The sequence below is a fragment of the Strongylocentrotus purpuratus genome, unplaced genomic scaffold (assembly GCF_000002235.5).
Source record: "Strongylocentrotus purpuratus isolate Spur 01 unplaced genomic scaffold, Spur_5.0 spur5_scaffold_8, whole genome shotgun sequence".
NCBI classification, from domain to species: domain Eukaryota; kingdom Metazoa; phylum Echinodermata; class Echinoidea; order Camarodonta; family Strongylocentrotidae; genus Strongylocentrotus; species Strongylocentrotus purpuratus.
The window spans coordinates 12,805,464-12,818,549 of record NW_022145614.1 but is presented as its reverse complement, the minus strand read 5'-3'; positions in this window follow the sequence as shown (position 1 = coordinate 12,818,549).

Below are 13,086 nucleotides of genomic sequence, written 5' to 3'. Positions count from 1 at the left end.
TTTTTGTTTAAGTTTATGTCTCTGAATTATGTACATATTAGGATAATACACAACATGATGAAATACTGAAGTGTTTAAAAGAGAAATCACAAATGCCATTGTTTGCTCTCGTTTTGTTTGTTTGTGACATATAATATCGAGAGAGAAAGAAAGAGAGAGAGAAACAAAAAGAGAAACAAAGAGAGAGAGAGATATATATAGGGAGAGATAGAAAGATATACATATATATATATAGAGAGAGAGAGAGAGAGAGAGAGAGAGAGAGAGAGAGAGAGAGAGAGAGAGAGAGGAGAGAGAGAGAGAGAGAGAGAGAGATAGAGAACGCAGAGAGAGGGAGAGCGGCGGAATGGGGAGGGTAGGCCAAAAGACATGGAGACCATACATTTCATTTCATTATCTCGAGAAAAAAAATTGTATAAAACTGACGAAATCATTTTTTTCAGTGGTATGAATGCTTACATAAGAGAGAAGAATGAGGCGTTAATTCTATTTTTAAAGTCTAAACCATATAAACTTTCCAATTAAGGGCTAACTTTTGATTCTCTGCATCGCCACATACCGACAGGCATGCCACAATATCGATCAGAATGCACTTTGTATGTTCAGCAAACGAGGTTAATCGGAAGCGGTGTATCTAATTAAAGAGAAAATAATTATCGCAGACGGTATATGATGACTATTGGGGAGAGCAGGATCGATCTGATTTTTGTAATCACTCAATGTTGGAGGGAAAGAGTGTAACGATGGGATACCAAACACACAAAACCTATGCCAATCATTGTTCTTGTTGTGGAAACGTTTTCGAACTCTGGATCAGCTTACTGGTCCGTATTCAAATCAAAGCACGGTTGTACGATGTAATCGCATATATACCATGTAAATATTACTCCCTTTCTTCCTCATCCTCAACCCCCTTCGTCAGTATTTTGCATTCCTCCCCCACCCCCTTCTCCTCCTCGTTTACCTCTTCATCATTCTTCGTGGCACTTTTCTTCTTAGGGATGAAAATATCCTTTTTTCTGTAAAACACTGACTGTTAGAACAACTACAAAGATGACGATGGTTAGAATGATGAAGATGATAATGACAATGATGATTATGATGATGTGATGATAAATACGATAATGATATTCATGAAGATTGTTGTAGTTGTCAACATTATGACGATGCTAATTATGACGGAATGTATCTGATACAACAGAGATCAGACAGAATAAATCTATATACGAGAAAATTTTATTTCCGATCTATGTCACTACACAGCTAGCTAGGAGCTTCACATGATTTAAGAGAACGCAAGGATACACATTTGGCAAAACTGTTCGACAACACTCGCTTCATAAATATGCATGTTTCATGACACTCTTTCATGTTCTCCGTCGTATGGTTTTATAATTTGAGCACTTAAAACATGGGGTAAAGACTTAATGACTTATGATACAATGTAAGTGACGCCAGGTCAGGAGTTAAAAGGCGAGACTAATTATAACATAAACCGCTTAGAGCCCGAAATAATTACTACTGCTTCCTCTAGCCATGTTAGCCGAGAATCAATACTCATCCAAATAGCTGTGAATGTTGTGACAATCGATTGTATGTAGTCATCGTTGAAGTACGTTCTTGAAAAGAAGATGCTTCAGTCAGTGCTTCTTGCCCTTCAGCGTTTCAAGGTCAAAGACGACGTTTTGTTTTAAAAGATGCAAATTTAACCATTTTGGTGGGTCTATACCAACTGAAGACTTCTGTAGGCCTGAAGTTGAACTGATTAGATTGGTCACCGATATGTGTTCTCTCGATGTGGTGATTGCATAATAGATAGCAATGTTATGGTCAAAAGATAACGTTGGAAAAGGTCAATGACGGCACTGATGAAGACGATGATGACGAAGAAGTCGACGACAAATTTTCAGATCGACAGCATTCAGGACAGTCGTGGTGATGGTGACGATGATTGTGATGATAATGTGAGGATGATGATGAGAACGTGATGATGATGATGATGATGATGATGATGATGTGATGATGATGATGTGATGAAGATGATGGTGATGATGTTGATGATGATGATGATGATGATGATGATGATGACGACGACGACGACGACGACGATGATAAGATGATGTGATGAGATGATGATGATGATGATGATGACGACGACGACGACGATGATGATGATGATGATGATGATGATGAGAACGTGATGATGATGATGATGATGTGATGATGATGATGATGATGATGTGATGATGATGATGATGATGATGGTGACGACGACGACGATGATGATGATGATGATGATGATGATGATAAAGAAGAGGATGGGGATGAGGATTGTGAGGGTGAGAATAATTAGTATGAGGTTGATGATGAGGAAGAGGAAAATGAGAATGAAGATGATGATGATAAGGATAAGGATGAGGATGGTGATTAGGAGGATGAAGAGGATGATAAAGATGACGATTATGATGATAATAATGAAAATGATGATGAGGATGAGTATGGTGAGGAGGAGGAGAAGATGGAAGGGGAGAAACAAATACGATGACGATGATGAGTCACATAAAAAAGGGCAATTTTTACCCGTTTTATATATCATCATGACAAGTGAGTCAATATACAGTAAACCTTCCCCTTTTGAGCACCAACAAATGCAAGTGGTAAGTTATCTTTCCATTATTAAAAGGGATAGAATTACCACCAAACGTACGGGTAATTGTCATGGTGGTACTTAAGAATGGAATGCATGACGTAATACAAGAAAATTATGTATTACTCACTTGTATTATAAGTAAGATAAGATCCATGTCAGTATTAAAACGTGTGAAGAGGTTGACGGGAGGGACGGAGAGGGGATTATCTGGGTGAGATGTGGACATGGTGCATGAGCGTTGCGCTGTAATTGAAATGAAGAAAGAGAGAGAGGGAGAGGGAGAGAGAGAGAGAGAGAGAGAGGCAGAGAGGCAGAGAGGCAGAGAGAGAGTGTGGAGCAATGACAAAATGGAGCCATCGAGGGGGGTTGATAATGAGTAAGAGAGACAGAGGATGATGTAAAAAAAAATACACAAAGTAAAAGAAAAAGATTCAGTAGCAAATGAAATGATGGAAGGGACTATAGGTTAGACAAATTTTAGATTGTGAGAGAAGTATTTTTGTAATGTACGAATCAGAGCTGCTTTGAATTCTAAAAGCAACAAGACGGAATCTAAAGCAAATAATCAGTGACAGTAGATAAAGTAAAAGAGAACGAATAGAAAAATGAAGACAAGTTTATAAAGAAAGAGAGAGAGAGAGAGAAATAACAACAACAACAACAAAAACAGAAAAAGAAGCAAGAGCTTTCTTCTAATTAATCCTGAGGCGGGGAGGGGGCAAGCGTGTACACGTGGTTACACACTTTCACAAAATGTAGTTTCGCGGGGGGGGGGTGGCACGCGCCCCTCTTGCACCTGACGAGTTATCTCATCTGCCATACAGCTTGGTTGTGTCAAATAATTCGAGGTAGATAGACAGGGAGAAAAGCAGAAACTAGTGCAAGAGTGAAATATTTTATTTCGATGTATTGATTTTGGAAGGATGGACGCAAGACAAAGTAAACATGACTTTGTTATGAATCATCCGAGAGGTACACTCCGGCATCGAGATGAGTACGGGTACAGTTGATCTCCATGGAATTCGTTGACAATGAATCAAGGAGATATCGCTTTGCATAATAGGAGTTTTAGTCATCCAAGGCCGATATTCATAAAAGCATACCGGGAGCACTGTGGTTTATTGATAAAGGCTCTTCACTCACATACGAGAGGTTCTTGGTTCGAGACGCTCTCGGTGCTTGCATCCTTGGACTAGTCTAGCCCATTGTCCCTCTCGATGCGCGTGTATTAAATGGGTACAATTACTTTGTATTTAAAATATTTTTACTGAATAAAAGACGATACATGAACAGAGGTTAAAATCGGGATAAAATAATGACTCACAATTATAAAGGTATATCTTGTTATTTATTATGATTTATGATATTATTACCCTGAAGCCCTATACACCTACATAATTTTGTTTAATGAAAAGAAGAATAATTTTTTTATCGGCGTGGTACAATTTTAAAAGTGGAATAAAGAATTCATTTGAATATGAGATAGGGCTTGACTGAAGTACGATAACATTTGAAAAGTGGAATAAAGGATATGAACTTGAAATAGGGATTGATTGAAGTATGCTTTCATTGAGAAAATATTTCATAACGAAAGAAATTTATATTTGTGGCTGCCTTAATGGACTGTCGGCCTTTCTGTGCTATGTTCTTCCCTCCTTCATTTCTGTTTCATTTTCTCTCCATCTCTCTCTCTCTCTCTCTCTCTCTCTCTCTTATCCCAGTTAATCTTAGGAATGGTATCGAGTGACTAACTTGAAATTCTATCTAAAAGCTATACTTGAGTGACATAGGAAGGAAGTCCCACGATCGGACAGCCTCTAATATTTTGTCATTACAACCCGCCACCGCAATGATCAGAGATGGACGATAGAGAGAAATAAGAAATGACAAGTACTTATCTCACAGATCTCTCAGTCTCATTCCTCCTAGTTTACGTTGCAGACTGGTCCAATTTTTATTCTGAAAGCAAAATTTATTGTCACGTAACCAGTGTGGGAAATTGGTACTCGAACACTACCATGAAAAATATTATAAAGTGATTGAAAGAAAACAAGAAAACAAAATTCGGACTGGCATTCGTTAGCTTGTCCAGCAGTAAAAATGGTTTTGTATTGAAAAAGAAAACAAACAACAATAGCCTGAAAAACATGAAACCCTTCTGAATTTCATCATGTTAATTGACCGATTACTGATCGGTTGCCACGAAAATTATGAGGAAGACATTGTCCTCTGAATATTTGTCTTTTACGAAAAATGTTATCTCTCATAAATTTAACTGATCACAGTTAGCTTACGAAAGCGCTTCGTAGAAGAGAAATGATGAATATAGTTGAATCCTATTTCGGAAAGTATCTGAATTGAATCTTTCCAATCGGGTTTCTTCAACAACATGTTCGATGATTGTTTTCCAATTTTGTAATTGTTCTTTGAGAAGGGTTGCTTCTCATAACGAGTTATTATCAAATCATTTCTAACAGTGTTTATTATAGATATACAAATATAGTATACGATTTGTTTATACTGTAAACCTGGTATATTTTCCTTATACCGTATATTGTATGCATGGCACCGTCTCGGTATTTCACCATAGGATGGCTGAATGTTGAGAACATGAATTAAAGGGAAATGTCGATGCTCACTTCTCAATGTCTGTCTGAGCATAGGGTCCATGGTATGAGTGTTCCTGTAGCATCTCTGAAACAGGGCAGCGTCTCACGAAACCGTCTTAGGTACAAGTTCACCGAAATTCCTTTGAAATGCGTGTAATAAGTTTAACACGCGTTTCAATGGGATGTCCACGAACTTAGACTTATGACGGTTTCATGAAACGCTGCCCTGGTCGATACTATCTTTATTAAGAAACCCTTCACATCAGGCTCAATATCAGTAATATTTTGGATGATGTTGTTCACAAACACCCCAAGTACCAGTTTGCTTGGGGGGGGGGGGGGTTCCGAAGCAGATATGGATACATGCAAAGGTTTAATCAGAAGAGTATGATCATATCATGGAGAGTAATAACATATTGTAAAAATATCACACCGCCATAATATCTATCGTGTCTACGTGAAATTTACGGAGCGGCGCCAGGGAGAAGGGGGTATATATTAGGCTTTTTTGAGATTGAGACGAGGGGCGGGTTTACAATTTCAAATAACATGGAGGGCGTATAGTGATACGCATATTTACTTATTGCTTTTCATCTTTGAGTTTCAGATTGCCTTTGCAATTAATAAAGATGTGTAAAGTCAGAACACGACATAGGCCAAGATTTTTCCAGATTGTAAGTCATTTTGTTCTTGTTTCCTCTACTGGCTTTCTCTTATTCTGTTCCATTCCCAGTTGTAAATACTCTACATGACTACAGGGTGAGTCAAAAAAAAGTTTACACCTAGAAAATTGCTAATCATTTTTATAATCATCGATGAACATTAAATTGCTATATGTCTTATGAAAGAGTGTTTTATCCCAAATCATTTGGTACCATTTTGATGTGGTATGTATTCACGCTTGGATGAACAGGAGACATTGTTTGCGAGAGTGCAAAAATCGAATTGCGCCAAAGTTGCTTATGTGATATTTGAATAAAACAATTGGGATTTGGGTATTAATTCGGTCTTTGCAGATCCAAATAACATCTCTAACAAATTTAATCATGCCACACATATCAAATATAGAATATCAACCAACATTTGTGCGCGTGTGTGTGGGTTTGTGTGACTTTGCCCTTTGCAAAAAACATATGCAATGCATTTCATTTGATACATTCAATTCATTCTCTCACTCCGCTATAATCCCAACATAATGCATACTGTAGGCATCACTTTGGCGCAATTCGATTTTTGCACTCTCGCAAACAATGCCACCTGCTCATCCAAGCGTGAATACATACCACTCAAAAATGGTACCAAATGATTGGGGATAAAACACTCTTTTATAAGATGTATAATAAGTTACCGTTCATAGATGATTTTAAAAATAATTAGCAATTTTCTAGGTGTAAACTTTTTTTTGACTCACACGGTATATAACAAATGAAATAACGATATATGCACCACTATATTAGAATAGGTCGTCTTGCATTGCTCCAGCCTTGTTATCGCCATCCTTATTTCATTCGGTTCTAGAATGTTCCTGTCCCAGATTTCGAGAAATACCTCAAAGAACCCATAGTCGCTCATCATCCTAGTTTCTCGCTCGAAGCGTCATATTTCATTTTCACCTCGACATTGTCGACATACTATTGACATTGAAGAATCGCCTCGGGTATATCATGACTCTTGACCTTTGACCTTGTTAGTATACTATGGCACATCTACACTGCCATTTGAACCCTTGATATAAACCCAGGTGACATTCTTAACCCGTGTAACTTGTTGATGGACCAGCCAGCCTTCCCTACACGGAAACGATATTCCATTTTAGTGATCTTCAAAAGATAATATGCTTTTTTATAGGCCAAAATGTCACTGTTATGTATAAGTTTAAAATGTAAAGATATCAAATTCGACGTTATACCGATTTTAAAATTAAAAAGATAACCATTTGCGAAACGTAGCTTTTTTTAACCTGAATGTTAAAATATCCAGTCTTTTGATGTTAGGGGCAAGCAAAGCGAATGTGCCGCGGACAGATTGAAGAATATGTGCCAACAAAATGTTGAGGGCATAGTGCCCTATAGGCCCCTGTCGCCCTCCTCACGGTATAACACAAATTGGACACAGGAAGTTTAGGGAGTTAAATTTAAAAAAGAGAACATTCATCTTTGATATTAACCAAAATTTCCCATTGTATTGCGCACTAATCCGAGTTCAGAAGTTGAAATTGTGCGCCTTACAAAAGTCAATCCTCTTAGAAAATTATATGCGTCTGGGTAAGCTCTTCGCGGTAAGCGATATAGAAGTCACAGAAATGTAATGTATTCTTGGTTAAACATTGATGTCTTCATATGACAAGGGTGTCATCCATCCATCCAGTCAGCCAGCCAGCCAGTTGGCCCTTCTGTGTTTATGATTTGCGATCAACCATTATACAACGCCACACCATGGAGTTTGCCCTATACCATGGGAACGGAAGTTTAAAAAACCTTGTTCCACTTGCATTTATTGATGGTTTCCTGGAATAACTGGTTGACAAAAGTGCATCTTCTGTGATGTATTTACGAGTTACGGTTAGGAATCTCCCCCGATTCTCTTTCATAATGAGATAAGGATGGAGGCGTAAGGGGAGGTTTGATCCTTGAACTCCCTCAGCTGAGTCCCCCTTGGCCCAAAGAGTGCAGCGCGTGACGATTGCCTCAATAACAGTTCCCGTTTACCAAAAGCGCCAGGGACTGAGTAGGGGTAAGATTTCCGCGGATTTTTAGGGGGGGGGGGCATCGGGGGAAGGGGTTGTGAGGTGGAGGGGGTGGGTCAGTTGGAATGTGAACAGGTGTGTTTATAGTTAATTTATGAGGGTGTCACCACAGCTTTTACCTTTATTTCAACCCTTCAGTATCTAATATTTAAAAAATACACATTTTAAAGATTATTTCTAACTTCCACTTTCTTCACACTCCCTTGCCCCCCCCCCCCTTCTCTATCTCTTTCTTTTTTTTCCATTTCTCTTCCCTCACTCCTAATAAAGGGTTTGAAAAGAAATTGTGACTTTCATCTTACTTCTATGTTGATTTACAGGAGAAATATAGTTATGCCGAAAGAAATCACTTGCTGTAATATTAGTAGGCTGATCACAGTGCATGCATATACATTCTGCCGTGCACGTCAGTGCACAGCAATAGCAAATCTATGCTGAGAAGCCATTTTTCAACTTATGATTTAAAAAATTCAAAAACATGTAACAACATAATTTTTTCACAGATATTTCAGTCATTCTTTTAACCCACTATACTTAAAATCCTGTGGGTGTGGGTACTATTAGGGAAAGTATTTATTTTATTTTTTTAAAAAGGGATGTTTTTGACACCGCGCAAATTGGGCCAGTGGGTGTGTGCAATCACCACGGACAATACTGCACTAAATATCCCGGCAGATTGGAAAAAACTCCCCTGTAAAAAATGGACTTGCCACCAATGTTTCATTCACTGGATTTCAATGACCTTACCATATATGGTACCTGTGACCTTTCCCTGGCTACCCCAGCAACAGGTACATCGGAATTTTGTTTCTACACGAAGTTACATTGAGTTGAATGAATTTTCAGAAAATGCTCATAAATCCGTAAATATTGCCCGATTTTCAAATCCTAAACTGGTTTTCAGTAGTTTAACATCCATAGTTTCTTGCCACATGCTCCGATTTTTAATCCATCGAGTGAAACATTACTGGAAATTGCTGCGAAAGTTCAGCTCATCATTTTATTCAGCAAATGCAAGCATCTACAAAGCTCAAACTTTCTACAGTTGTTTTATATAGATCAGGAAGTTAGGTGAGAAGGAAAAAAAATATATAAACATTGTCTAATTTGCATAACGGTGTTGCGAATATGTAATTAGCTAATTATCAGCTCATTTGCATAATTAATTAGTTTTCATAAATCTTATTATATAAATGGATAGGGATTCATTAGTTGAAGCTTGCCACAAAGTTGTATCAAACAGACTCATTTAAAACTTGAGATATTGCATTTACGCATAATTAGCTGGACTTAGTCGTTTTTTGAACATTTCCAAACCTGCGGATTGGTGAAATTGAACAAAATGTGGTTTTTGTCAATCCGGTGCACCAAAATGCAACAAGTCTGGTTCTTGAATTTTATTTTTCATGCTTATTTCACTTTGGTTTCACAATACATATCATTTTTAAGACCATGTAATACTCTATTATGTCAAAAAAACACCCTTAAACATGTAAAAAAATCCATTTTTGCCATAATTTGCTATTTGCGGCAGGTTTTTGAATGATTTTACGATATCTTCAAAAGACCATATCTCAGGAATGCCTTGACAGAATTTGAAAATTTTTGCAGCAAAATAAATATATCATTGATATCTTTAATATGACACCAAAATAAAGAATGTCTTATGTGTATTATTTTTTTGAGTGCTCTACCTAATATTAGCAACGAAGGCATATCCATTAATTTAATGCATTACGAAAAAGGGCTCTTAATGGCTGGGGTCATTTTCGAAAGTGGATATCATTGGCGTCCTTAAGCAAAAGAAATTCAATTAGGTCCATTCAGAACAGCTAAATTAAATGACTCGGCATAATGCTAGCACTAGAGAAGCATCGCCCAAATTTGTTTGTTGTTGATTGGCTATAAGAGAAGACGTTTTCAGAAGACTCTTGTTGTCATTACATAATAAATGGGATATGCGCATGACAGCGTTGTGCTAATGATTCATAAACTGGGATAGAAAATATGAAAGCATCAAATAAAGAGGCCCCTGACCCAGTTTTAGTGGGGTGTTTTTTAATGAAATGTAGGCCCCATGATCACTCGCTATTGGACCTCTATTTCATATTCTCTCATTCTTTGAAATGACCCGAGATGTTCTTTTTCTGTTGTTGTCTAAAACATTTCTATACATTGCATTTTCGAAATATCAAACCCTCAACCAAAATAACAGGAGATGTGAAATATATTGGCTATGCAATCATTCGGCTCACGACACAACTTTTACCTGCCTATAATATTTATCCATGCTTCTGATATTTGGTTTTCCAGCTCTAATGTTTTGTTATTCTTGGAAAGCGGACTACCGAGTGACTAATTGCTCAGAATAACACAAGCTGATAAATTCATCATCCACGTCTCTAATCTACTTCGTGAAAACTTCATATAAAAGCGTAAAAATTGCATGTATTTGAGTTTCTTATGGGGCGTTGCAAGAAAGTTGCGATTGGTTGCAAGTTGCAAAATTTGCAACTGTATTTGCAATCGATTGCAACTCAACTTTCTTGCTAGTTTCCTAATTTTCCTAGGATTTGGTAGGATTAGATCTAGCTTTTATTCTCTCTCTCTTTCTCTCTCTCTCTCTCTCTCTCTCTCTCTATCTCTCTCTCTCTCTCTCTCTCTCTCTCTCTCTTTATCTCTCTCTCTCTCTCTCTCTCTCTCTTACTAATGGGACGTTGCAAGGAAGTTGCAACGTCCCATAAGTCGGTTCTATACTCTCTCTCAGAATTGTAAGTTTTCGATAAGGAAGTTCAGCTGTCTTCGTGGTCATAATCTCATCGCCCTGTAGGCTTCGATTGCCCTTCTGTACTTCTCATGAACTTCACCTTCTCGACAGGATTAATTTACACCACTCCTGCCCCTGGCTCTGCAACCTCCATGCTCGGAAACGGTTGCCTAGCAACGGGAGTGCCTCCTAGTGATGTCCCGTCCGTGTCCATGCTATCGTTTACTGCGTTTATTGATATTTTATCCCTCTCCCATGTTTTTTTTTTTGGTTTTAATCTAAAGCGATGGCCGAAGAAGTTAGTTGTTTTGGGGGTTAAATTTCATTTCTTCTATTACATAATATAGCTCTCTGTTATAAACTCACAATTGAATGTTATCATTTTTAGTTTACAAGGAAAATTGATTATGAACTTGTTTCGGATTTCTTTAAGATTACTTTCAACCCTATTTCTCCTTCTAATATGACAGCATGATTATTGGTGGGTCATTAAACATGAAACCCCTCTGTATTTGTCATACAATTAAGGGTCCAATTTCGATAGGGGCTGACATCTCATGCCCGAATATCACATTGTTGACAGTTTATTATAGTGAAAATTTAATCAAGAATCTAGGCTAGCTGTCCAAATGTGAGAATACTGTCGCCGCAATTTGGATATTGGTAATAGCCATATTTTGGAGGGTTACAACCCTCAGTCCCCGCCTCTTACGCCTTTAGTCTTGCTCGTTTTTCCCTGCTCCCATAGTAATTATATTATGTCTCGTATACTAGATTTCTGTAGCTCTGCTAATGTATCACTGCATTACACCGTTCGTGTAACTGTAGTGGTGGAAAGCAATATGGGGACTATTTGAACCAGTTTAAATGTGAGAGACGCGCTGCACTTTAAGAGGTACAAGAGGATAAATTTACACATTTTAATGGGTTATACCAGGGAGGTCATATCACCTCCCTGGTTATACGATAACGCATAACATTACCTCTGGCCTGTGTGGGTATATGTGCATAATTTCACCGGGCGTGACGGCTCTGGCCCAAAACAGCGGGGAAAAGAAAAATTAATGGGGAAGTGACACAATGAGTATTTTATTATGTATACATTAATTTTATAGCATATTTCATTAAATAGTGTTAGTGAATTATACTTTATAAGATAAGATATAAATATAATATCACAATAGATAACCTCGTTGCCCGAATATCAGAAATGTCAAATTTACTGTTGCCCCTTCCCATATACGTTTACAGTAATACTAATTGAAATGGATTGCATAGTAGAGGATTATTGATAAAAGAAATAATATTGAACATCAGGGAGGTGAATGCCTTTTACGAATGTGACAACAAAAGAGAGGGGAGGCTCGGAAGTTGGGAATAATAACAAAAAAGGGACTAAAAAAGAGAGAAGCCGGAGAAAGAAGTCGGAAGATCGAATGTAGTATTGGAAGAAATATACAGTATGAAACTATTGATTGTTCTTCCAAGTCCCATTGGCGTATAAGAAATTGTATCTCAAGCTCTGCATTGGGCTGCATTGTTACCTAAACCCTCTTCCATTTCCATCCACCTCCCTGTCATTGTTATGAGAGGTATGTAATCTAAAAACAAACGACTGGACGGCATCCCCATCCCACGGCCAAACACCCCCACCCGCCGGGGAGCGTTAGATAGAACCGGTCTCTGGTTTCAAGTCAAATTATATCGGATGACCGCGGGCTATCCGAATAATCAATTACGAAATTGGCTTCCACGGGTGTCTGCTGGTACCCGATGCGCAGCGGATACCCGCGGGCTGCGTTATGGCATGCGTATCCGACTTGTTTACAGGATATACGATCGGCATGCGGCGTTTGATTTACCCGTTCGGTTGGGTTAGGATACTTGAGCCGAACATACAACATGATAACGATAAGAATAACAGTGAATATTCAGTGATGTGGAGTTGTTTTCTTTCAAACTTTTTGCTACTTCTTGGTGTTAGAAAAGAAAAACTGTATAAAAAAAAAAAAACTACCATTTGTTTTTCTTCTCGATCATCGTTCGATTTAAACATATTATTTCTTCTTTTCTTCTCCTAATATTTAACAATTCCACTCAATAATATTTTTTTAAATTCTTAGTAACCTTTCTTTTTCTTTTCATTCACCTCTAATTTCTCTGCTACAATGATGCCTTCTATCCTCATATTATGGCAAAATCATAAACATTATCACCACCACTATTTGCATATAACATCGTCATCCTCCCCCCCCCCCCTCCTCATCACCATACACATCACTGCTACCAACATCATCTTTAATAAAGTCTTTGT